At 41.0% G+C, this 26,171-nt stretch overlaps 1 protein-coding gene across 5 annotated transcripts in view; it reads right to left on the bottom strand.

The window, feature by feature from the left end:
- Trmt9b (tRNA methyltransferase 9B (putative)) overlaps positions 1-24,908 on the bottom strand; it is a 57,637-nt gene extending 32,729 nt beyond the window's left edge. The window contains exons 1-4 of one of the 5 annotated variants that reach the window (XM_063234575.1): positions 24,809-24,908; positions 24,654-24,705; positions 24,058-24,203; positions 21,981-22,089 (exon numbers count right to left, since the gene is read on the bottom strand). The gene's annotated coding sequence lies outside the window, so the exon portion shown is untranslated. Of the gene's footprint in view, positions 1-21,980; positions 22,090-23,796; positions 23,934-24,057; positions 24,422-24,472; positions 24,630-24,653; positions 24,787-24,808 lie in introns of those variants that run through there. The other 4 variants (XM_063234574.1, XM_063234576.1, XM_063234573.1 and 1 more) reach the window with 4 other exon arrangements.
- Positions 24,909-26,171: the final 1,263 nt, after the last annotated feature.

Genomic DNA, 26,171 nt, shown 5'->3' with positions numbered 1-26,171 from the left:
ACACTGCAGGGAGCAGTGGTCCTATCCTTTGGCTCCCAAGCCCCATCTCCAGCTTGTTTCCCAGCTGTCATGGTTAGAGGGGAGGGGCAAGGTGAGGCCAGGACACCAGGAGTATCCTTCCTGAGCATGGCCAGTATGGGCTCCCATCTGTGACCCTGGGCATGATGGTAACTGAAGGTTGCTCTCTAGCTCATAGAGCATTTCTATGTCTTCATGGAATGTCACAGTGGTTCTCTGCAGATCCACATGGCTTCCAGTTTCCTAATACAGGGGAGCCAGTGTCTTCCTGGCTGTTTATGACAGTTCCCCAGCAGCTGGTTATCCAGGTCTACACCAGCAGTGTTTATCACCCAAAATCTATTCACCTGTCCACCTGTCTCAGTTGATGCCACCTGTTTTGTGTGACTCACATCTGTTCCAAGGGAAACACCCATATTTAACCCATCTTCAGCAAGGGTGCCTCTGAAACAGTCCCCACTCTTTACGGCCGTAGTTGGTTCTACTGGCCTTTGAGTTTTTCAGGCATTCCCTTCACTGAAGGCCACTGTGCTTCACAGTGGGTGCACAGTGGGCGTCTGATGTCCTCCAGAAGCGCCTGCCCTTCGCCTGAGGATAAGGAGAAACTTCTCCCTTCTCCTAGGGAAGAGGCATTCACTGCATGCTAACCATCCCTTGAATACATCCTCTCCCAAGTGTCCGTCCTTCAATATGAGCACACTAAGGGCCATAAAACCAGACTCCATGTTATTTCTTCTGACAAAGGAAGGAAATCTGTCGCCAGTAAAACATCGATCAATCTGGAAGACATTATGTTAAGTGAAAGCAACCAGCCACAAAAAAATACATGCTGTGGTCCACCGAAGGTGAAATAGTGGTTTCCAAGGATAGCGGGGAAAGGTGGGGGTAGTTAATGCTGAACAGGTTTGGAGTTCTTCTTTGGGAAGATGAAAATGTCCTGGAAATGAATGGTGGTGCTGGTTACACAACCTGAATGTACTTAATGTCGCTGAATTATAGTCAGAAATGGTAAAGATGGATCATTTTGTTATATATGTTTTATCACAACAAAACAGAAATTCTTCTCCAAGTCTTGCTTAGGTGATACAGAAACCAGCTTTAAGACACAGACAGGAATGCCTGCTATCCAGTAATCACTTCTTCTTTTCAAATTTTCCCTTCTGCATTCTGCCTGATGCCCTGAGGGTGGGAACTCCATCAACAGCACTCCTTCTGTATCCTGCACAGGGAGCCTGAAGGGCAAGAGGGGCGAGAAGGCACTGGCTGGTTTCTGGTGGCTTCTTGTTCCTGCCAGATTGCCCAGCAACAGCCCTTTCCTACAGGAGCATTTGCTTCCAGTACTGGCCCCTGAGCTCCCAGTTCTTCCTCTCCCAGGACCAGGCTCTCTGCACCCCTGAAAAAACACCATGGCAGTCATGTGACACCCTCCCTAGATGGGGGGTCTCAGGGCCTCAGGGACCTCTCTGAGCTGCCAAAGTACTGCCACTCAGATATCTGCGTCCTCACGCTGTGGGACTCCTGGGGGCCCCCAGAGCCCGGATCTCCGCCAAGCCTCCTGGTTCTGATGGGTCCAGGTTCTGCTCTTTGTGCCCTGACCCAGGGTGAGAGATGCTTTCGGTAGTTTCTCTCCTTCCGTTCACTTCTTCCTTCTTTGCACTTTCAGTCCTCTGCTATCTGTCGAAGCAATTCCTTATATTAAATTCTCTCTGCTAACATAACTAATGGAGTTTCTGTTCTCCAGACCAGACTAACATCACTGTGCAAAATAATGACAACAAGACAGTTCTACTTTTTTATTTTGAGAAAATGCTTTTTAATATGACATTTGGGTACAAAAATGCAATGCATAACTTGGGACCATTAGGGATTATCTCAACTAAGAACAGAAAATTTTCTAAGGCGTACCAAGCAGACACACATCCCATAAAGCTCTATTCAACTTATTTTGCTGGGAAAAAGGATGTTTATTTTGCTCTGGTTACAGTTTCATCATGTCTACCTTCTTTGTAATTCAGCCTCAATGGCATCTAACAGTTCTGCTTTGAAAACCTGCTACAGTTCTTTATTGCCTGTCTCTCCCACGTAGTCTGTTAATATTACAAAACCAGGTGTTTTGTTGGGTCACTAATCCACATGCCCAGCACTCTGAATACAGCCTGGCCTACAGCAGATCCCCAGTAACATTCACTGGATATGTCAACAGGAAATCTTTAATTTAAAAATACGATTTAAAACAATATTTTTAGAATAAGAGTTTTAGTTATGAAAACATGCTTATACAAGTTATAGTCATGTGTAAAATATGACTAAGGAAAGATACCTTTGAAAAATACCTCTTCCCAAAATGTTTTAGCAGTACACTTTCCTTGCTTTTTCTTCCTTCTCTTGTTTACTAATTGTTGTCACTGGATGATTCTCTGTAGTTTTCTTATGTATGAGAACATATTTTCCATGAAATGTTTATTCAATTAATAGCTTTTTTATCTGAACTACATATTGTATATTATATTACATGCTTTAATGGCAAATTGATTTAAAATCCAGCTAACACACAATCTGAAAACTGAAGCACCAATATGAGTAATTAAATCTCACAAAATTTCAAGAGTAGAACTCACAGCGTTTCAGTGTGATGGAAGAAAATACAGCATAATGAGGTGACCTAGGTTGCAAGCCCATAGCGGGACTCTGGCAATGTGACTGGGTTGCCTGCTTTTAGAAGACAAGGCATTTAACTTCTCTAGGTTACATGTTATCTCTTCTTAGAGACAAAAGTATAGATAATGTCTCAAGTACGCTTTCTCTTTTTCTATAGACTTGAAGCTTTTCATACAGAAATGTTCTTTACCTTCCCAAGAATTAAAATAACATTTTTTTCAAATTCCAATATCCAATATGCAAACAGGAATTTCTTCTTTTATATCCTTAGCCTGCATTTATTTATTTATTATTTTGAGACAATTTCTCATTAAATCCCTAAGTTGCCCAGGCTAGGCTTGAACTTGCAATCTTCCTACTTCGGCCTCCCAGAGTGAGGAATATTTTTCTATCACGGTCCCCAAATCCATTACTCTGTACAGGTTACAGGGCTGTGAAGGTATGAAGTGACTGACATTTCCAAATAAGCGCCGTCTAATAAAAAGCTTTGTTGCAAATTTTTATTTCCACCTCCAAATGAAATCACAGTTTTGGCTGAGAATATAGCTCAGTGGCACAGTGCCTGCCTGGCCATCACGAGGTCCTGAGTTTGATTCCGAGTCCCTCAACCCACAAAAAGAAAAAAAATTACGATTTTCTGTAGCAAGATATTTTAAACTGGTCTGGATATTTGTAAGGCCCTAATTTGTGGGACAGTCTTACTAGTGACAGGGACGTCAGCCAGCAAATACATTGGGATACATTACAAAGTTAAAAACAAAAAGACCAGGGCAGCCGGCTCACCTCTCTCTCTGACGTGTACGTGGGTAGGACAGCCCAGAGGGCACAGAACTGAACAGAGAACGTGCTCACAGAGGCAGAGGCTTACGCCAGGCCTGGGCTGCGAATATAAACTGTAACAGGGTAGAGTGAGAAGCAGAATGTAGCGGCCATAAATTTCCTGTTTACTGGCATGTTGTGATAGAAAATATACTATAATATAAAAGCAGGCCGAGAGCCAGGGATAGGAGTTGGTACTTGTCTTGCATGTGAGAGGCCCTTGATTTGATCTCTAGGATTGCTAAATAAATAAATGTTGGCCAGCTGTTCCTTTAGAAACAGAGAGTAGAAAAAAACCAGGCTTCTCTTAAAGAAAAAAAACCAAAAAACACCCAGAATCAGAAGTTCAAGGGTAGTGAAACAACACACTAATCTGTTTACTGACAGGTATACAAAAGTTAGAGCAAATTCATTTTGTTTTCTCTATAATTTTGTTCAAGAAATAAAATATAGTTTGCTGATGTCTATTAAAAAATCAAGTAGTGCTGACACAATCACCAGGAAAGAGCTAAAAAATGGAATGCTCAGCCTCAGTAAGCGATCCTGGGCCTCAAATAATTCCTTTCTTTAAATATGTGTGTAGAGGCTGGGTGTGCGGCTCTGTGGAACCTAGCATGCCAGAGGCCCTGCACCCAAACCTTAGGACCACAGAACCAAACAGCTTTAAAGAGAAATACTGGATAGGTATGTGTGGTTGTATATAAACAACACAAAAACACAGGAAGAACTTACAAGACTCTATGAATACAAAAGTTGGTAGCCCTCTCCCGGAGCCCAGGATGAAAACTTGGATATAATCAAGAAGGGAAGCATCTGTGGATTTATCAAAACACAATCGGCCCTCCATATCACTGGTTTTGTATCCAGAGATCCGACCAACCAGGGGCTGAACATATTTAGGGGCGAGGGGAACTGCACCAGTATGAGCACATACAGACTTTCTTTGGCTTTGTGTCCCAAAAAATGTTATATAGCAGTTAACAGTACAGCATTTACATTTTATTGGGTATCACAGTAATGTAGAGATGATTCGAAGTACACATGAGAATAAGCTGATTATATACAATTTCCTTTAAGGAACTCTGGATTTGGGTAAGCTGGAGGGTCCTGGAAGCAATTCCCCCAGTATATGCACTGAGGACCATCAGCGCTTGCTGATGTGAGTTCTGAAATACGACCCTGAAGTTCTGCTGTTTGTCTGCTGTTTGGCATTAGTTTGGTCAGCCTAGCAGTCAGTGACCAGCACAGGTGCAGGTTATCTCTTGGAGTAATTAACTCCTGTCATTAAACCAGCAATCCTAAGGGAACGGGGAGACACACGCTCTGCTCTTTGGGAGCAATACAGGGCCGAGCCTTCTGGGCTTCCTGCCTCTCAGGCCGTCTTCCTGGGCTTTTCCATCCTGGGGCTGGACTCTTCCCGGGGGCTGAACATGGAGCCCATGTTGACACCAGCTCACACCTAGAAACATGCGCTTTCGATGCCTCCCAACCTATTTGTACTCTGCCACAATTTCAGCCTCAGCTGGCTAACAAGAAGATGTCTTAATTAATTCGGTCATATAGTTCTTTACGACAGATAACCTAGAAACGGCTAAAGTACGTGTTACTGGATAACATTTGCGTATGAGAGGGAGATTCATCCTTTATAGGAATTTCACACAAAGGGTAAGCCTGAGACTTTCTGGATTAAGTAAATAAAAACCAAAAAGGGTCTGACGAACTCGATCCCTTTCCTATAACACCCTCATCAAACAGAGCATATATTATATTGCTGGAGAACTTTATGGTCCCTTATGTGGGTCTCTCTCTCTCTCTCTCTCTCTCTCTCTCATTTTGGTACCAGGGATCGAACTTGCAACCTCACGCTTGCCAGGCAGGTGCTTATGCCACAGAACCAAAACCTTGGCCCTAGTATGGGTCTCTTTTATTATTTGAGTATTCTTTTATTTGAAACATAAACACTACATACTGTTGCCTTTTTTAGCACTGTATTGTTAAATACTCAGACAAGGCAAAATTAAACTTGCAATAATGCTTCAAAATCCACTTGTCAGTCTTGCTCCAAATTAACACTTTCATAAGGACAATCGCTGTTTGATATACATGTAACATTCTAAAAACCTTTTCAATATTCCTTTGGCATTCCAAATGGATTAGTGGTCATAATTCTAATAGAGAAGTGACTACTTAAGAGGAAAAGAAGAAAAATCAGGAGGCTTTCCCATTTCTAAACAGCCTAGTTAATTACAAAGGACTCATTTAGTTTTAGTACATTAATGGAGAAAAGTTTAAAATTATTTAAATGAAGAGAACCTAAGTGGGTCAAATGATAATTGAAATGTCATTTTTTTTTCACCTCAACTTCAATACAAGAAGTTGAGGTATCTTCGGGTAAGCAATCACTGGTGTCATCACCTTCAACATCGGTGTGGTCTAAGGAAGTTCACCCTTGGCATGGGGTGAGTCAAAAGTTAAGAACAGGACTTTCCTAAGGCCCAAGGTCAAGTGCCAGCTGTACCATTATCTGCTCTCATTATGGGACACATGTTTCTGAAGCCTTCAGTAACTTTGTACTTGTGCTTTTGCTAGTCCATTAACATTTAAAATTTCAGAGTACAGTGAGTTATCTTTGAATAATAGATAACTTTGGATTTCAGAAAGAAAACAAATGCCCTATATTTCAGAGTGAAGCAGTGTTTGAACACAAAACATGATTGCTTCTCGGTCTCATCTTCTCTGTACTGTCAATGAACTTATTTTCATGCTATCTAGTGTTTTATTACCAATCCCTCTGGAATATCAACAATCGGTGTCTGTAATGATATTGAACCAGCTAGCCTAAAATAAAATGCCTTTATATCATAATCTCATGGTGTAAAAATGAAAAGGACATCAGATATCACAAGCAAGAAAACGGAGTATGCTAAACACTGTATTTTGTTCCTCTGGCGTAAAACAGACTTTAGGCTTCTACTTAACGTACCTCCCCACGGTGTCCAACTTGGACAAAACAAGCCTACAGTGCTCAGATTCCATCTCCAGCAAAGAGATTACCCTAGTCCCGTACACTAAAAGTGAAATGAAGTGTTCGATGATGATCCACAATGTACTAGTCCACTTTCCTGTTGCAGAAACACTACACCATATCTGACACCTTCAATTTAAAAGAAAAGGATTTACCTTGGCTCATGGTTTCAGAGGATTCTGTACATGGCAGGCTGGACATAAGTCAGGTCCATGAAAGAGGACTGGGGCAGAGCAAAACCTCTTGGTTTATGGAGGCCAGGAAGTAGACCAGAGGAACAGTGTCAGAGAGGAAGGCGCAGGGATCACACATAGATCTCAAGCTCACAACTCTATAACCCACCCAGACACACCCAGAAGTGTGCTTCACCAATCCCCTAGGCAGATTCCAAAGCCAATCAAGTTGAAACAATCAATCTTAAGCATCATATCCCAACCTCTGTCAAACTGACATCCAAACACATCTCCTTCAACCACCTTAAATTCCCAAATAAATACAAGGTCATAATTCAACCTAATATGATACAACTATCATGCATATAACCAAAAACATAATAATCCCTTCACTCGTCTCAATAATGCAAGCATTTTTCAGAAGTCCAACCATGTTTCTTCCAAGACTCACAGCAAATTAGTTGTGAACCTCTGTAAAATTTAAAAATGTTATATAATTCCAAATTACAATAGCATAGGGTAAATATTCCCATTCTAAAACGGAATAGGGAGTTAGAAAGAAATTGGACCAAAGTAAGATGAGACCCAGAAAGACAAACATTAAGTCCTGTAGCTCTATATCTAGCACCTACAGTATGTGGTAATAAAATCTGAGTTCCAAAGGCGTGGGTGGCCCCAGTTGTATGGCCTTGTAGAGTGCAGCCAACATGACCAGCCTTTCTCAGGCTGGTTCCACTCACAGCCCTCAGCTTTCTTCAGTAGATGCTCTGTGTTCCTGGAATCTCCAACTCCCCCGGGGTCCACTACACCTTTGATTTTATTCCTGCTTTCTCAGGAGGCCCCTTGCCTGGCCTCCCAAGCTTTTCTTTGAAATCTCGGCGGAATGCTTCTCAACTCCACAATTTTTGTATTCTGTGATTAAAACCAGAATCACATGGATGACACCAAGGTCTGTCATCAGTGTGGACAATAGTTAGGCTTCCATGGACGTAGTTGAAGTGGCCTCTGAATGCCTAGGTGGTCAAACACAGTGAAATGATTTCCCAGGGAACCAATTCAAGCTACTACTGGAGACTGGAGGATTCTCTACTCATGAAAAATGGATGATATAAAGGTGGTACATATACACATAGAATTTTGAATGGAATTTTACTCAGTCATAAAGAACAATGAATTTAAGTCATTTGTAGGAAAATGGGTAGATCTTCAAACCATAATGTTAGGTTAAATAAGTCAGTCACAGAAATTTAAATATCACATGATAAAGAGTAAAATAAAGGCAGACTTTTTTGGAGTAGGAGAAGAGAATCAAGGGGAGGAAGGAAGAGGAAATGTAGAGAGGGAAGAAAGAGAGATTTAAAATAATCAGTATATGTTGTATACATGTACTACTTCTCCAAAGCCAAGGTAAATATCTTGTATTACAAACATACACCAAATTTTAAAATATTTACAAATCAACAGTTTTACATTTCAATACCCTTGAGTATGTGATAAGTGGGACCATTGCTGACTTTTTAAAAATGTGTATACACACACACACACACACACACACATACACATACACATGTGCCACAGACCCTGAAGGTCTGAAGACAATTTCACCTTTTATTAGCACACGCTTGCAGTACACAATGATTACACTCCTTGTGCAGAGTTGGTGAACATCCTGCATTTTAATTCCTTTTTTTTTCTTTCTTTTGGTCTTTTTCCTTTTTATCGGTACCGGGGATTGAACTCACGACTGCCTGCTTGCAAGGCAGGTGCTTATGCCGCTGAGCTAAATCCCCAGCCCCCAATTCCTTTTTTTATATCCTTCCTCCTCTCCTCCCTCACTCCATCTTTTGATCGCTTTACAACTGGAGAAAGATCTATTTCCTCACTTCTCAGATTATATATTTTATTTTGCTCTTTATTTATACTTTTGGTTTCTCATATTAGAGAAACCACATGATTTTTAAGCTTGTGTGCCTGATTTAATTTCACTTAATATTATGCTCTCAAGGTACACTCATTTTCCTACAACTGACTCTATTTTATCTTTTTATGTAAATAGTACTGTATTATGTCTAAATAACTATTCATTTGCTGATGGACATATAGACTGCTTCCAAGATTTAGCTTTTATGAATAATGATGTTTGTTCTCAAGAGATATTTCTTCTTGTGCTGGTTCAAAGTTCTTGGTGTCTTACTAATGAAGCTAATGTCTTCAACAACCATGATTCCTTTGGCCCCAGCTTTACACATTGCTCCTTTTGGACTAAAATTTAATTTTCTTCTCTGCTTTTTTTTTTTTTTTGCCCTGATTCTCACTATAAATCTGACAAAAAGCAAGCAGCAATACCCATGCCACAGGGTGAACACTGGACCATCTTGAAATTTCACCCATCAGATGAATTATTTCACCACCCTGATGCTCTTGCAGTCTCACGGCAGAAAGAACACGTAGAAAAATTTTTCCCCAGAGTATATGAAGAAAATGTAGATGATTTTTTTTTTGGCCACAGTATAACACACAGTGCCTCTAGCCCAACTGCGAATAAAGTTCCCACAGAAACCTCCTGAGCCTGGCCTTTGCTGTCCACATTTCTATCAGCAGTAAGGTCTTCTGAACTCCAACTAGAATACCCTAGTAGGCTCTGCTTACAGCATGTTAGGGCTTTTTAAATTCACACCTCCCAGTCTTTCCAAACTCCTCTGACAAACCAGTAATTTTAAGTATAAAACCATAATTTAAGTGTAAAACCATAATTTTACACTTTTTTTCTAGTAACATAGGAGCTAATTATGACAAAGAGCAACAGCACATTCTGGGGCTAATAAAGACTCTGCATCTACAATAAATGGCTTATGGCCCTTACTTGTTTTGTGTGAAGTTGCCCCTTGATATTTATAGAGGATTATGGAGCTCCAGGAACCTCTCAAATCCTTATGGATAATAAAATATATGAATTATCATGTCTCTTATGCAAAATGGCATATTTTTATTTAATATATGCACATCCTCCTGTATGACTTCTGTGTAAATTAAAACACATTTCATGGAATCTAGATAACTCATAATACCTAAAGCAATATAAAATACATGTAAATAGTTGTTACACTATATTGTTTAGGGAATAAGAACAGGGAAAAAGTATGTACATGTTCAAGACATATATATTTTTTCCTAAATTATTTTTGGTCCCTGGTTGGTTAAATTTATGGATGCAGAACCCACAGAGACAGAAAGACAACTGTGCTCCATATTAATCTCTCTGCTTTATCTTGCTATCAGCTGTCCCTTCTCATTCTGTGTGACTGTCTCCAACAAGCATCTGTATTTTCTAATCTGCTGCATTTAGTCTGCTCCAATTTTTAAAGAAAGACAACAACTACAACTGTTGCAATCCTATCTAAAATGTAAAGAAAAACACTTTCACATCACCAAAGGGACTGGCTTTGCATAAACAAATTTGGTGACCACTGTAGTGAGCACTCACAGAGTACTGTGTTTCTTGGATTGGGACACTGGGGAAGGTCAGTTGTATCTATGCCTCTGAGTCCTTGAGTACTGGTCGCTGATACTTAGCATTCTGCTTTCTAGCCAGGGCTCCTTGGTATCGTCCCACTGCTGTGTTCTCTTCTGTGTTAGTTCTCTTTCATTTCTCCTGAGCCCCTCAAGAGCTGGGGTCATACAGTCTGGCCCATCATCTGTAGTAACCCACACCTACTAAATACCTTAAAACTGATGCAGTGGTATGTTTTTAATGTATACATCATCCTGAGGAGCTTTCAAAAGGCTGCACAGAAATAGGAGATCCACCAGTGGAAAAGAATGGTCTCATTTGCTGGCAGCTCCATTGTATTTTATAAGAATGTATTTGACATTTTAAGCTTTCCAACAGTAGCAAATTATACTTCCTCTAGCAGCAGGTATTATTGTCTATGCCCAGAACCAGTCTGTTTCGGAAAGTTTAATTTTTTACAGTTTTTACACTTTATCTTATCACTGTGTTTGTACCTTTGGAGCTAAGCCTGTGTACAAATATACACAGCCTAATTATTTCAAATTTAGAAGCACAAATACCATTTTTAAACTTCAAAGGGTTCCAATATTACCTATATTAAAAATAAAATACAAATTAAATGGGAATACTGAGATCTAGTATTAAATTAAAAATAAAAAACAAATAAGAAAAAACAGACCGGATGGAAATATTTCCTAAATTGATACACAACATTTCATGAAAGCTGGGATGCCATCTGTTTTGTCATACACAAAACCATTTTACTTATTGCCAAGAAAACTGAGGATGTGCCATCAACTGTATGTGTACCTCAATGATGCTGAAATGTGAATTTTTAAAACTATGAAATATGATACTTTTGAAAGTTGGCTTTTAAATAACAGATAATATGACAGCAGTAACTTGAGTCTTTTCCTTTGAAAGCTTAACATTCTACTTCGATCACCAGAATTTTCACAGTTGACTAAATTGTTAACAAGTGAGAAGTACCAAAGATAATACATGCAAAAACCAGAATCAAAAATAGGCAAATGAATATAAACCAAAGCTGACAGCACCTAAAAATACTTGAGAATCAACCAAGTAGTAAGCCACATAATTCATTTTTTAAGGACCAGGGAGTAGCACCGTGTGTACTGATTCTACAGGTTCATAGAGCTACCATGCCATCCTCAAATCTAGTTCCAAAAAAGACATAAAAGGAGTTACTCAAGCACACTTTTAGCTAAAGTATATGCTGCATGAATCATGCAATAATCTATATAAAAGTTTTATTGATTATTATTTGCCTATAATAAAAATCCTCATGTAAAAATAAAACACAGGTTCTTATGCATTTAAAAACATCATTCAATTTTCTGCTTTAATGGATGAATCATAATACAGGGGAGGAAATAACTCAAAACTATATGGTTAAAAGTATATATTACCTTGGCAACTGACCTGGAAGCTGTGCTTTACCTACAACACAAAACCGACCACAGTATGAAGCTGATCAGTGCTGTTTGCTGCATCGGGCGTGGTACCCCTAGGCTCTTGCACATTTCAAAGATACACGTTTATTCTAACATAATATGCCACATATAAAAACATCCATTTTATGCCTCAGTAATCTTCTTAATGAGAATAAAAACCTTCTCAATGCACATACTGCCAACACATTTCAAAAACCTCAGATTTTAACAAGTAGAATAGACAAACTACCAAACAACAGATTATACATTACTTTGGCTGAAAAACAAATCTTTAAAAATATGTAGCCCCACATTCTGTTCACGGGTTTCTACTAACACTGAATTCTTACGAGAGTGTCTAGATAGCCTTTTGGAGGAAATGGCATATGACTTGGCCCCTTCCCATGCTTATGTAGTAACCACATTAATCTCTCCTAGAAAACAAGAATTGGATCTGCATTTCTGACAACTTAACGTAAAACCTCAAAAGCTTCCTGCAGAGGAGAGTGGTGTGGAGAATTCAACCCTTGTCTGCAGTAGAAAAAATTAACAATGGAAGATAGGAGGGATGTGATGTTACATGGCCTTGCAGCTTCAGAGCTGACAGATTTTTCTGGTTTCAGACTTGTCAATGGATTCTGTAGGCTCTGATCCAAGCATTTAACCAGTAAAAACTAGATGGCAAGAAAGTGCTTTGCTAAGCAATCTGAGAGTGCATCCTTCTCACCTGCTAAAAGCTTCAGTGAAATGTCTGTGCTTACAGTGCAGAATAGCTGACGGAAATAGAGCGACAGAACTATCAATGCCCACGACTTGGAGCTACGTCCCTCACTACTTGACATGCCATTGCTTGGACCCCTGACATTAATTAACACTTTCTTATAGTACCACTGGAATTTCTTAATTTTTAAAAAATATTTTATGAACTTTCTAAATTAAAACCCTGCACTGGTGTGGTACTTGGTTACAGGTAATGAATCAATATTGATTCATTATAATTATCCAACATTGCAGTCTACATTAGGATTTACTCTTGTGTCGTAAACAGTTCTGACTTTTGCCAAATTCATAGTGGAAAGTACTCACTGTTGTGGTCTCATGGAATATCTTCCTGCCCTACATATTCCCTCTGCTCCACCTATTCATCTCACCCACTGCACACAACCCATTGACAACCCCTTATTCTTTTACTATCGCTATAGTTTTTTCTATCCAGAGCATCATATAGTAAAAGATTCTTCTGTCAGGTTTCTTCACTTGACACAATGCACTTAAGTTCCCTCCGTGGTTTTTTTTTTTTTTTTTTTTTTTTTTTTTTTTTTTTTTTTGTGGCTCAATAAATAATTTCTCTTCATAACTGAATAATATTTTAACTATATGGATATACCACAATTTGTGCACCCATTTACTTACTGAGGACATTTTATGGCTTTTAATTCTCAGTAATTGTGCACAGAGCTTCTGCAAGCATTCATACACAGATTTTCATATGGACTTGTCTATTAACTTTTCAGGCTTTACTGATACAGGTATAGTCCAGACAATCACTTCAGGTTCACTTTTTCTGAGAGCTTTTTAATATCTGGCTCCCAGGTACTATTTCCAATGGTCAGATAACTTCTAAAAATGTATTCTCCAAAAATCAGTTATTACTAATGGCAAAAAGGCTATCAATTTCCTTTAAGGCTGTTTTTATATATGAATAAATGTCTTCTGTTGCCGCACAGAGTGCCACAGAGAAGGAAAGGAAAGGAGCAGAGCACATGAATGTGGCAATTTCCAGTTTATTTCAGACATGTCAATATTACTTTCCAGGAGCATAACGCCCCAGTGGGAACGGAGTGACTCACAACTTCAAAGATTTATCCTTTAGTACCTCTATTTCCATAAAGAGACTAGTTAAACAGATCAGAGACGACATCAGCATTCTGATATCCATTCCACACACGGAAGTATTTTTCTCTTTCCCTGGAAGGTCTACCTTCATTCTGAGCCTGTCTTCTTGCCTCTAAGCTTCTAATTCAGATGTTAGCAGTTGCCTCTGTTCCCTGACTCCCAGGAATTCACGGCCCTGTGTGTTTCAAAGATGTACACGGAGCACGCTGTTGTTCAAACGCACGCTGTTCTCCTGGTTCTCTGTGCTTCTGAGGTCCACTGTCTTAACTCAGAGTCTGGCATTTGGATGCCAACCCCAGCAGCATCTGTGGTCAAATGCATCATGGCATTGTGACAAAAAAACAAAAAATTAGCTTCCTCTGTGAGGAGATGAAATGTGAGACACAGTGTTTTTTTGCAGCAGGTGATTTCTTTAGATTATCTGCGACAACTACTTTTCCTGATGAATTCTGCAAAGGTGAGTTGGACTCCAAACTAAAGTAATTCTGATCTAGAGAAAATGACCAGAGAAATGCTGTAGAGGAAGAAAATATTTTCTTTTCTTCCATTTTACATTTCTTCATTTAAAATTCAATATTATATAGCCTAAAAATATTGAAAGCAGTTATTTAAAGAGTCTTTTGCACATTCAAGTTGATGGCAGCATTCGGCGCACTGGCCAAAAGAATGGAAGCAACTCAAGTATTTTAAGTACAAATGAATTGATAAAAAAACGACCCATAATTATACATACAACAGAATGTGATGCAGCCTTATGAAGTAGTGAAATTATGATACATGCCACAACACAGATGAACCTTGAAAACGTTATGCTAAATGAGATACGGTACTCACTGTAAGATAAATACTATAAGAACTTACTTACAAAGGTTCCTAGAGTAGTCAAATCCCTAAACACAGCACGGAGAATAGTAGTTGCCAGGGACTGGAAGAAGAGACTGGACAGCCATTATTTAATGAGTCAGGAGCTTCACTTTAAAGAGATGAAAGATTCTGAAGATGGAGTTGGTGATGGGTGTATAACATTGTGAACATATTTAATGACACAGAATTGTACTTTTAAAGTGATTAACATTTAATAATTAACATTTAGTAATATAAAATATTATATTTTATATGCTGTATATTTTATCACATTTTTAGGAAAAGCAACATTGAAGTTAATACTCTGCATATTTTATCATAGAAAAAAATTAAGCATAAGTCAATTTTCTTAGCTACTTTCTCATTGCTGATACAAAATACGCAACCCCCAAAATTAAAGGAGGGAAGGCTTATTTTAGCTCCAAGTTTGTAGAGGTTTCAGACCATGGTTGGCTAGCTCCAAAACAGGGCTGCATGGCTGGGGGAATAACAAAGGACAAACAGTCCGTGACTGGGTAGGCAGCAAGCAGCAAGCAGTGAGTCTCCCTCTCCTTTTCTCTTTCATCTGTCTTACTTTTCTTGTTGCCGACACAAAATGCCTGATACTCACAAGCTAAAGAGGAAAGACTGATTTCAGATCACAGTCTGCAGAGGTTTCAGTCCATAGTCAACTGGCTCCAACGCGGGGGAGAATGTTGAGAGAATAATATATAATTCTCCGACCAGGTTAATTGTTGGTGGAAGGGCTGGGTTAGTTAAACGTGATAATAATCATCAAACTATTATTAGAGGAAGTTTGAAGTCCTCGGCTAGGATTATGGTTCAGCTATGGATTCGTTCAAAATTGGAGTTTGCTAAGCAGAATAAGAGGGAGGATGTTAGACCATGGGCAACTATCAGAGCGGTTGCGCCTCTGAAGCTAAGTGGGGTTTGAATTATGATTGCTACGATTACTAGTGCTACATGACTGACGGATGAGTATGCAATGAGGGATTTTAGGTCTGTTTGGTGCAAACAGATTGAGCTGGTTATGATTACACCTCATAGGGATAAGAGAATAAAGGGATAAGCTATAAAGTTTGTTAATGGGTCTAAAAATTGAAGGATTCGTATTATACCGTAGCCCCCAAGTTTCAGGAAGATGGCTGCTAGTACTATTGAGCCTGGATTGGTGCTTCGACGTGAGCTTTGGGTAGTCATAGGTGAAGCCTGTAAAGTGGTATTTTTACTATGAATGCTTAGATGCAGGCTAGTCATATTATATTAGTGGATCAGGTTGTAAGGGGGATCGTGCTGGTATACTCAAATAGGAGGAAGTTTATAGTCCCTAGTAGGTTTTGTAAGTATACTAAAGCAATTCATAAGGGAAGAGGCCCAGTTAGTGTATAACATAGGAAATATAGGCCTGCTTCATGCGCTCTGCTTGATTCCCTCATCGGGTAATGATGATGAGGGTAGGAATTAGGGTTGTGGCAAGGAGCAAGTGACAGCAGTAAGGCTGCCTTTCCTCTCTCCTTTATACCTTCCCAGGTTATAAACCTGTTGATTGGCGCCATCCACACCCAAGGTGGGGCTTTCGTTATCCACACCCAGAGCTGTGCTAACTCCAATCAGTAGGCTACTTTAGTATCACACACCTTTAATCCCAGTATCACACATTCTAGACCAACCGGCTCTGAAAAACCCCACCTATGAGCATATGAAGTGTTGTGATATGTGCCATACAAGCTTTTAGATACAAACCATAACAGCAATCATGCTGCACAACTAGTACCTTAGTCTGGCTGACCATAAAGCCTGGTCTTCATTTGGGCTCCTTTTCTCAGGACAATGATTAATAGTGTTCCCTTCACTCACTCTCAAAACTGTCTTGGTTTAAGAAACTAGTCACATGGTTACTTTGGATCTATTTTATAATTATATAAATCACTGCACTGCCATCTTTGCAATGTCTTATTCTGATGGTATCTGTATATTCTTGGAATATCTCTAATTTCGAATTTGATGTGCACTGAAATGTTACAGGGCTTGAAAATTTTTTAATGATTTCTGGTAATTGCATGAACATTACTTATGGTGCCCAAAGCAGTCCTTTTTTACAAACACATTTTATTTCTTTTAACACTAAACTTACCTGTCAACAAGCTTACTTTAATTTCTGTGAGTTAAAAGAAACAGAAAGACATGGTTGTAGACAGCTATTAATTTGCCATTCAGATATCTTTTTACTGTGGTAAAAATGTCAGCAAACATTCTTTGAAGTCACAGAGATGGTTGTTTTAATTAACTCCATCTTCCACCTCATCATGACAGAATATATCATTCTTTCTCCACATGCATGATAAGAGCGCATACCATAATCCTTTACTGCTACCAACCCCACAGAGCATCAGCCTCTCTGGGTAGAGCCACGAATCTTCAGCACCTAGCACCAGCTGTGTAACAAAATTGGTTTCATTCCATGAACTTCTTGAGTCAGTGAATAAACAAATCATCCAATGATGCTGAAATATTAGTCTTTCTGGGTTCCCATATTTTGCTTTTAAAGGTATATAAAAACTCAGGCATGCCTTTTTTGTTCACTTCTCCCTTCCCTTTTGTACATCTGTGACCTAAGAAAGCATGTTCTTTTACTTTATAAGCTACTTAGAAAACTCTATTTTCAATTAAGCTCTATTGATTTGGAGAATATAAAAATTCATCATCCTTGTAAACTAGGGGGAGAGAAATCCAGGATTTTGTCTCCAATGTTTGCTAAAATACAAATGAAAGAGAAAAATTGGGGTAAAGAAGAGAACCTAAATCAGAGAGGCCATTCACACGTTACTATAATATATATATATAATATATAAAGATCAATTCTCTCGCTCTCTCACTCTGTCTCTCTGTCTGTCCATGTATACGTACACATAGTAAAATGATTTACATTAGATTTCAAGAGTTATTCCATGATACTAAGTGAGGTTTAGGAACAGCAGCTTGTTGAGGGGTCTAGGATAGTAACCATTCTGGGGATCTACATTCCCAGAACAAGAACACTTTTGTTTTGACATGCTCACTTCTGGTGCTGGAAGGAGCATGGCTAGAAGTTGCTAGTGAAGTTGGCCTCAAAAGAACATAGTGGTATTGCAGCATGAACAATTAAATTTTCAATCCTTCAGTTAAATACTTTTATCATCTACCACAGACAATATAATATATGAATGGTTCTTTCTTACTTTGGGGGATGTAAAAGCAAATTTTAGGAAACTACATGCAGGGGACTGATAAATTCATTATAATACTCCATTTGTTTAAGCTATTTTTCTCTCATTTTCTAATTCTAAGTATCAGATGCAAATACAAGATGGTTTTATTCAGTAATCAAGACTATTCTTAGAGGTACTAACGCAATTTCTGAATGTAAACATTTGTACTTAGGAAGAGAAGTGATCTCATATCTACTTTAGTGGTTTATAAAAAAGGAATTAGATAAGTACCAGGGTATGAAATAAGTGATGGGAGTAAATTCAAGCATATTTTTGCTCTCCAATAAACACATAATTTGTGTGCTTGTAATCTTTACAAAAAGCACTATGAAAGCCACAGAGGAGAGAAAGATTCAGCAAAAGCACAAGTACAAAGATAATTCACTTAATGAATGAACCAGCCAGTCAAGGGCTATCATTTCTGATAGGACTGTTGTCGTCCTTTGTGCTGTGGCTCGTGAAATAAGTACAGTACATGAGACACTGGTTGAAAGAACCATTTTAAAAATAATTTTCCTGGCAGACATGGTGGCACATGCCTGTAATCCTAGCACTCGGCAGACTGAGGCAGGAGAATCACTATGAACTGAAGACCAGGCTGAGCTACCTAATGAGTTCAAGGCCAACCTGAACCACATAGCAAGACTCTGGCTCAAAATAATAATAATAAAAATAATACTTTTCCTAATATTTTACTTTGATTATTAACCCAAATCCAAGGAATATTTTTATATTCAGACATGCAGACATGGATACTTGGCAACTTTTACTTATTTGCTTAATGTGTTTTCTGGCAATTTCAACTGTGAACCTATAATATCCATCTGTTTGAAAGGGTAATTGTTTAGCAGCTAGAGCCTTTATTTTTACAACACATCCTCCGGAGTCTATCTCAACCTGCTTTGAATTAAATATTCTAGCTAAGCATCTGATGAAATATATTTTAGACACATGTTAGACATGACGGCCTGTCACTCAACATTAATTTCTATGCCTTTCAAGTGCATACACCTCTACCTCTAGGGCCAGAATCCTATAATCACTTCCCAGACTCTCGAAGCTAGAATTCTGGGCATGGATCAGGCTCTAACCAGTGAGAAGAGCTGAGGAGAGGGAGGTGGAGGGTACCCAAGAAAAGAGGAAACAGGAGGTGTCCAAGGATGATGTTTGTGAGCTTGCTTTTGTTGTTGGTAGCAGTATTCAGGCACTAGCTTTCTGGAGTGGAGAGGCACTTTGCAGTAGCTCCTCTGATGACTGGAGTACAGCCAAACAGCATGCTCTTGATGTCAGCAGCTCCACTGGTGACTTGATTCCCAGCTACCAGCCTACAGCCATGGGGGCAGTACCCAGAAGCCAATCAAGCCAAACTGCCTGGGAGTCATCCTATGAGGCAAAGCCAAGATCCTCTCCTCTCTTCTAAAGGGCATCCTTCCCTTCCAATCTTCTTGAAAGTACCTCACTCCCACACTGAGCTCTGTTCTACCTAAAGGAGCTCACACAGCTTCCCTGACCTGCAACTTGACTGATGAGAAATAGAAGAGAGACATTTGAGCGTTAAGTACACCAAGATGGCCAGAAGCTTAGCAGAACCATGAGAGGAGAAAAGACTGTGTGTACCTGGCACCCACAGTTATGCAGTGAAGAACAAGAAGGTCACAAACCAGACCACCGAAGACTAACTGATCAGACTAACAACCCTTTAGGGCCCGGGTATAAGGCGAAATCATTATCAGGAAGAATGAGAAACAATCAGCGAGATCTCTAGAAAAGGACAAAGAGGAAAAGGAAACTGTTGGGGACTATGAATTATAAATTGGGTCCAGAGGAGGTCTAAAGCTTGTTCTTCCCTGTCCTTGAGCTAGACGGGAACTGGGAAACTCCCAGATCTTTCCTGGTCATGGATGGAGGGCCCACGGTTAATAACTGCTGCAGTGCTCACAGGGCAAGATAAGATCTGCTGCAGATGATAAGGCGTTTGGGGACACTACGGTTTCCTCATCGCCCCGTCTCATCCAGTCCTTGTCCTTGCAAGAATGTTTTGTTCTTACCAGCCTACCACAGTCACCCTGCTGTTCCCAGAAACACCCACTGCCCTTCACGCACTGTCCTTTGACTCAGATATAATAAATAAATATCACGGTCTGGGTACCTGGTGGCCTTTTGTTCCCTGAAGCAAGCTGTCATCCCAGGTCCCTGCCTGCACCCCTATTTTGTGTCTTGCTGTCTTTCTTTCTGTTGTGTGCCATAACACTTGGCAGGAGTCTGAGGACTCACTGCAGGGATCCCCAATAACTGGCACAGTGGAAAGGGTTACTAACAGGAAACAAAGAAAAACAGGAAGTACCAGCATGCATGTGGGAAAGAGGATCACACACCAGATCTCTCACAGACCCCGAAAGAGCAAAGCGCCCTTGCTAAGGCAGCTTCTTGCCACCTTCTGCAGCACAGGTATCAGCATCGCAGGCCTGGGCTCGGGGTTTCCCAGAGACTAGGACACACGAAGCGAATCAGTTCTGACGACTCTGTAGACTCAAATGACGTACATGTATATGTGTGTGACAGAGACACAGTATGAGGGCTAGAAATATATATATCATGAATTTTAAATAAAAAGCTACTAGATTTTAAAAAGAAAATAAAATTAGTTGAAAATTTTTGTCTGCATGTTGTTTGTTTGCTGCGATGTGGTGCCAGCCCAGCTTTTGCAATGCTGAGTACACGCCCTAGGACTGAGCTACACCCCCAGCCTCATTCGGTTCTAAAGTCAAATGAATCAAATTATGATAAATATTGGTTTCAATTCTGATCAGCTAAAATAAGAGTGCAGTTTCCTTCTTATAATTCAATTATCCGGGGGAAAAAAGTCTAAGGCCAGACATTTACACAAAACAGGAGTTCCACTATAGTACAAGTTTACATACACGAAAAGAAAAACACGTCTAACGTTCGGGCCTCCTGCTCCAGCCGCAGTTACACAGTGTCACTTCGGTCTTCAAAGACGCCTGTTCTCTCCGTGGTCTTCCCCAAAACACACACGCACACCTGCAGACTCCCCTCCATATTAAACGCTGCCCCTCCACCTATTCCTCAGGCAAGCACTCCTGACATCCTTCCTTCCGCAAGTCACATTCCCTGGGGCTGCCTCTGTCCATTTGTAGTTGCTAAAACTGAACACTCCTGACCAGATGATTTATAGAGGACCGATATTTATTTACCACACATGTCTGGCGGCTGTGAAGTCTGGGAGCACCAAACCAGTACCTGCCAGTCAGCATGCGGCGGGGGCCCCGCTCCCCAGAACACACTATAGTTACTTCTGTGGCGACGGAGGGCATCACTGGACAACACAGAGTGCCCGTGCTAAGTTGGCTCCCTCTCCGTCTCTTAAAGCTGGTAATATAATTATGAGGCCCACACCTACAAACTCATTAAGCCTAACTTGCTTCCAAGGCCCTGCCTCCAAATATGACATACGACTTTGGGAACTCAGTTTCAACGTATTCTGGAGTTTACACACACAGTCCTTGACATTGTTTCTATATGACTTAACATGGGTTTAATTACAGGTTTACCTGCTTATTGCCAGCTAACATGAATTTTGCAAGGAAGAGGGTCAGGACTGTTTTTCTGGCTTTTAGTACCTCAAATGCCTTGAAAATGAGCCACTGAAAAGCAGCATTGCTGCTTCCTTCCAAAAGTCCAAATACTCTACTCTGTTTCTAAATCATGAAGGATACGCCCCATCTTGTCTAACTCCAGGAAATACTATCATATTATCAGGACTTTAAGAAATAGTAGGGGCTGGGGATTTAGCTCAGTGGCATAAGCATCTTCCTTGCAAGTGTGGGGTCGTGAGTTCGATCCCAGTACTGATAAAAACGAAAAAGACAAAAAAAAAAAAAAAATAGTAGTAAAAGCCACTTAGGCAAATGTTTAAAATCTATTTTAGAATTTCAGTTGGCCAGCTTCTCCCTCCATCTACCATCTACTTCACCATCATCTCCAAAAATAATCACAAGTGGCCTCTTTAACCTAGATAAGTCAAAGGCCTGTCTGAGGTGGAGGAGAGGCAACTGTGATGGTGTCAGCTTCCAGCTTCCAAAGAACTCAGACTGCTACATGATATAAGGGATGACTCATTTACTCAAATATTCAATTCGAGAGCCAATTATGCATCCGCCCCTCTGCAGCCCCCTGAGGACGATAGTACGTTAACATCCCTCCAAGTCCTGTTATAACCACTCTTTAAGACAGCTCACAGTGTGCCAACAGCATACTCAGCATTTTACACCCATTACTGCATTCACTCCTCACCTGAGGAAGTGCCATTAGCTCTACATCCCATCTGGGGACACGGCTCTGAGCTGGGCTTCACTCCAATTGATCTTGCTCAACATGCCTTCCTGGAGTGGCTGAAGTTTCTCTGAATGAGAAAAAAGTACCCAAAATGAATGACATTAACGGTTAGGAACATCCCTTATCTAGGGGTTTTATCCTATGCTCCCTCTTATGCCACCAAGAAAAGAGAATCACAAAAGCTAACATTTAATTGGCCACTGAGCACCACTATGCTTTCAGCCTTACCAGGGACCAGTGTATTCTGGGATCAGATTCACGATTTAGTTCCTTTGATTTGTCCTTAAATTCTCCAGTTATATTAAGACATTCACGCCACTCTTTTCAGAATACTTTCTTGCTTATTTATGAGTAAAATTGTAAGATTGCACAAACAAGTGGCTCACAGCCTAATTTAAGAATCCATTATGCCACAGGCTGATTGCAAAGTTTTCATTCAGTTCCTATTTAAAAATAAAAACCAGCATATCAACATGCAGTAAACACAAGGATTCAGTTTCATTTGTATGAAACTTATTTATCCACCTTTATTTCCTGTGTACTGCAAGCACGTCTGGTCTGTGTCTCCTTCAAAGCAATGACAGTGCCTTCGCCATGATGTGCTTCAATTTTCAAAGGTTCTCTGTTCTTTCAAGTAAAGTGCACTTAAGTATTCACATACCCATCTTTCAGCAATACTATAGGTAATGTCTGATTAACACCTCTTCTTTACAGTCCTCTTAATCCCAAGAGAGATTTGGTTTAGAAAATAAAATTTAAGCAAATAGAGAACTGAGATTTACCAGGCACCCTCTCCCCAAAATGCAGAGGTAGAATTAGTTTACTATGAAGACAAAACATGTTCAATGCTATCATCCTTCTGCTAAGTAAAATTCTATTAAAACCTCTGAACTACTACATTGGTGCTTTCATTCTATTAAAATACACACAGAGAAGAACAAAGTGTTTCCAAAGAACAGCATTACAGTAATTGAATCTTTCTAGAAATACAATTTGTTTTGCATTAGAAAAAGCATCCAGAGTTCCTTTTTCAAATGCAGAGATTCTCCAGAGCAGTTTGTCTTGGTGAGGAAATAACTTCCAACCTGTCAAGGTCTCCTTTAAACAAGTCACCTGCAATCCAAGGCACCAGAGAGCTGCCTCTCAAGCCATCCTCCCTCTGAGCATCTCTAGGTCAGCACTGAACACTAGAGCTGTTTACACTGCGTTTTCAGCCAGGCATCAAGGACAGAAAAACCTACAGCTCTCCCTTGGCTAAACTTCAAAATAAATTAACCATCCTCTGGCCAGGAAGGTAAAGGATTCGACTTGTTACTGAGTCACATAAATAAGGGTACTTTCAGCTGCTGAAATGAAGGGTTAAATGCCAGTTGTTATTCGTAAAATAAGCAATAATTTTAATCTCTGGCTCTTTCTCCACAAAAAGTTTCCAACGTCCATTTAAATTCATCCACACCAACTAATATAAAGCTTTGCTCACAGCTATCTGCAGCCTTATCCTCTTTTTACAGAAACTGCAATAGGCTCCTATCATTTGTCTCGGAGAACCCAAGTCATATAAAAAGCCACAAAGCAAGTAACATTACAACAAATCTCATCGTTTTGTTCTGGCATTCCTTCTTAAAAACAGTATTTTCATGGTCAGCTTTGAAAACTTTCTTGCTTTGAGTTATTTTAGCTTGGTGCCTGCCGCTAGTTAAAAATCAATTCCCAAATGGTAGCTTCTAAAGAGAAAGATACACGTGCACTCACGAAAACACAAATTCATGTGCACCTTTAGGCCACTAAACATAGCCCCTTGGCCCTGGGCTTGATACATCTTCTCTGCCACAGGAGATGAAGCACATCTCGAAGCTCTTTCTGCACCGAAAGCTCGCCTGTTTTGGTCGCCTCTAAGTTTGCAAGAAAACCGGGTCACCTAAGGCCACGTGAGGGGCCGAGGAGGAGCAGGAAGCTCCCGCGGCGGTCAGCCCCCTCGCCCCGTCCTCCCCGGGGCCAGGGAGCGGCAGGCGCTGGCGGAGAAGGCGCTCCTCACCTCTTCTCTCCGGGTCGCCGGCGCTTCCTGCGCGGTAGCGGGGACCGAAGAGTTAAAATGCCTTCCGGGAGCTGGGCGAGAAAGCGCTCTTGCCTCCGATGCAACGGAGCCGCGGGCTGTACCAGGTGTAACTTCCACCCCTTGACCTGATTTGGAGCGTGAGAACGAAAGGAAGGGGGGGAGGGAAAAAAAAGAAAAGAAAAACAGACGGAGGGCGCGAGCGCGCGCGGCTGCGGGGGCGCGCGGGGCTCCGGCCAGAAGTTGCCGGGAGGCCGGAGGCCGCCCGCTGCCAGCCTCGCCGGGCCCTCGCTGGGCAAGCTCCCCGCCGCCGCGGCCCAGGTCCCGGCTCCGCAGCTCCCGAGCTCCGGCGGGGACCCCGGCGGAGCGCGATCCCGCCTCCCCAGCCCGCCCTCACCTCTTGGGAGGGGCGCTCGCGCTCCGCAGTCCCGAGCCACAGTCGGGGCGCCTCCGGGCGGGCGGGCGGGCGGCGGGCTCACCGCGAGCCCCGGAGCCGGCCGGCGCCTCCTCGCTCGGTCCCCTGCGAACGCCCAGCCCGAACGTGCCAGGGAAGTGAGGCTCGCTGGCGTCTTCCCTACCTGGGGATCGCTGTGACCTTCGGGCCTCCTCCCCTCGTCCTTCTCTGACCTCCTAGGAGGGAGAGGACGAGGAAGCTGGTGCACCTGGCCAGCCCACAGCTCAGCAACGCAGCGCCTGGGGTGACAGCACCACGAAGGATAGCTGTAATACCTACCTCAACTGAAATGTCCCCCGGCTGACGATCACAGGGCCTAGCCTGGGTGCCCTGCATGGATGCTCAGTTCTCTAAAACATCATGTTTAAAAGGTGGAAGTTTTGCCTAGTGTAGGACACAGACCACCATCTGTAGTAACAGAGTTAACTACTCCCGGCCAGATCTTTAGCTAATAACTTTCAACCTCTTTAGTGAACAATTCAGTTTTCATTAGGGATCTGTAAACTTTTAAAAATTCATATTCTCAATATTAGCACACCACTTTGCAGCCCTTTGTATCTGAGGTTATCCACGAGGAGGGAGGACTTCATGATGAACTCTTATTAGTCATGGAACTGTTATATGTCTCGCATAGACAACGGAATATTAAAGTGCTATGAGAACTGGTAGAGATCAGTACATATTTCCTGATTCAGGACGTTTTCTCGCATCGCAGTGTGCGGGGGGGTATGGTGGGTAAATTTTTGGCTTGGGTGTCTTTTATCACCATGTCAAGAATAACCAAAGAAAAAACCTCTCTTTTTTTCTATTTAAAAGGGGGAATTTTTTCTTCATGAGCCTGGATTTACATAGTCTTTTCCTGAGTAGAATGTTGGCCCATAGAAATGTTCATTTATTTTTTTTTTCCATTCAAGGTAGCTGTGACCACAGTACACAGGGTAAGTGTTAGCTATTGTAATATCCTAATGGTGCAAGACAAAGCACACCCAAATGGTATAGTGCCTGGAACACAGTAGGTGCCTAGTAAACACCCTCTGAATGAGCAGACAAAAATCTAAGCAGAAAGTGACCCCTTTTAAATTTTGCAGGAAAACATGAGGGAATCAGTTGTAGGTGATCAGGGAACTAATGCAGCGTTTTGGTATAAAGATTGGTAAAGGGGTAAAGTGCAAATAAACAATGCATTTTCAAGATGTGATAGTGGCAGAGGTCCTTAACCTTTTGTAGGGAATAGACTCCCCCCATCCCAACACAAACATGGTACGTCTGGATCACCTTATGTAATACAAAAGTGGTAAAAATACTCACATATGTTTTCTGGGAGTTCAGAGATGGGCTGAAGCAGATCTGTGGAATCCCTATAGCCTGTAATCTTAATTTACCAATTTCTTGTTTGGGAGCAAAGAAAATAGATTACATTAATAGGCTGTTGGTCATTGTGACAAAACAGTTTATGAAAGAGATTTATTTTGGCTTACTGTTTCCGAGATTACAGTCTATGGTTAGCTGACTGTGTTGCTTTTGGGCCTGTAGACAGGTAGAATATCATGGGGGTGGGGAGCACATGGTAAAGCAAACCTCATGGCAACCAGGAAGGGAAGTGGAAGAGGATGGGCTTTGAGATCAACCCAGGCTGATCTCA

This window comes from Cavia porcellus, unplaced genomic scaffold (genome assembly GCF_034190915.1).
Source record: "Cavia porcellus strain 051 isolate PalLab524CR breed Dunkin Hartley unplaced genomic scaffold, mCavPor4.1 scaffold_24, whole genome shotgun sequence".
In the NCBI taxonomy this organism is placed as follows: Eukaryota; Metazoa; Chordata; class Mammalia; order Rodentia; family Caviidae; genus Cavia; species Cavia porcellus.
The sequence above is the reverse complement of the archived record's forward strand: the minus strand, read 5'-3'. Positions and strand labels throughout refer to the sequence as shown.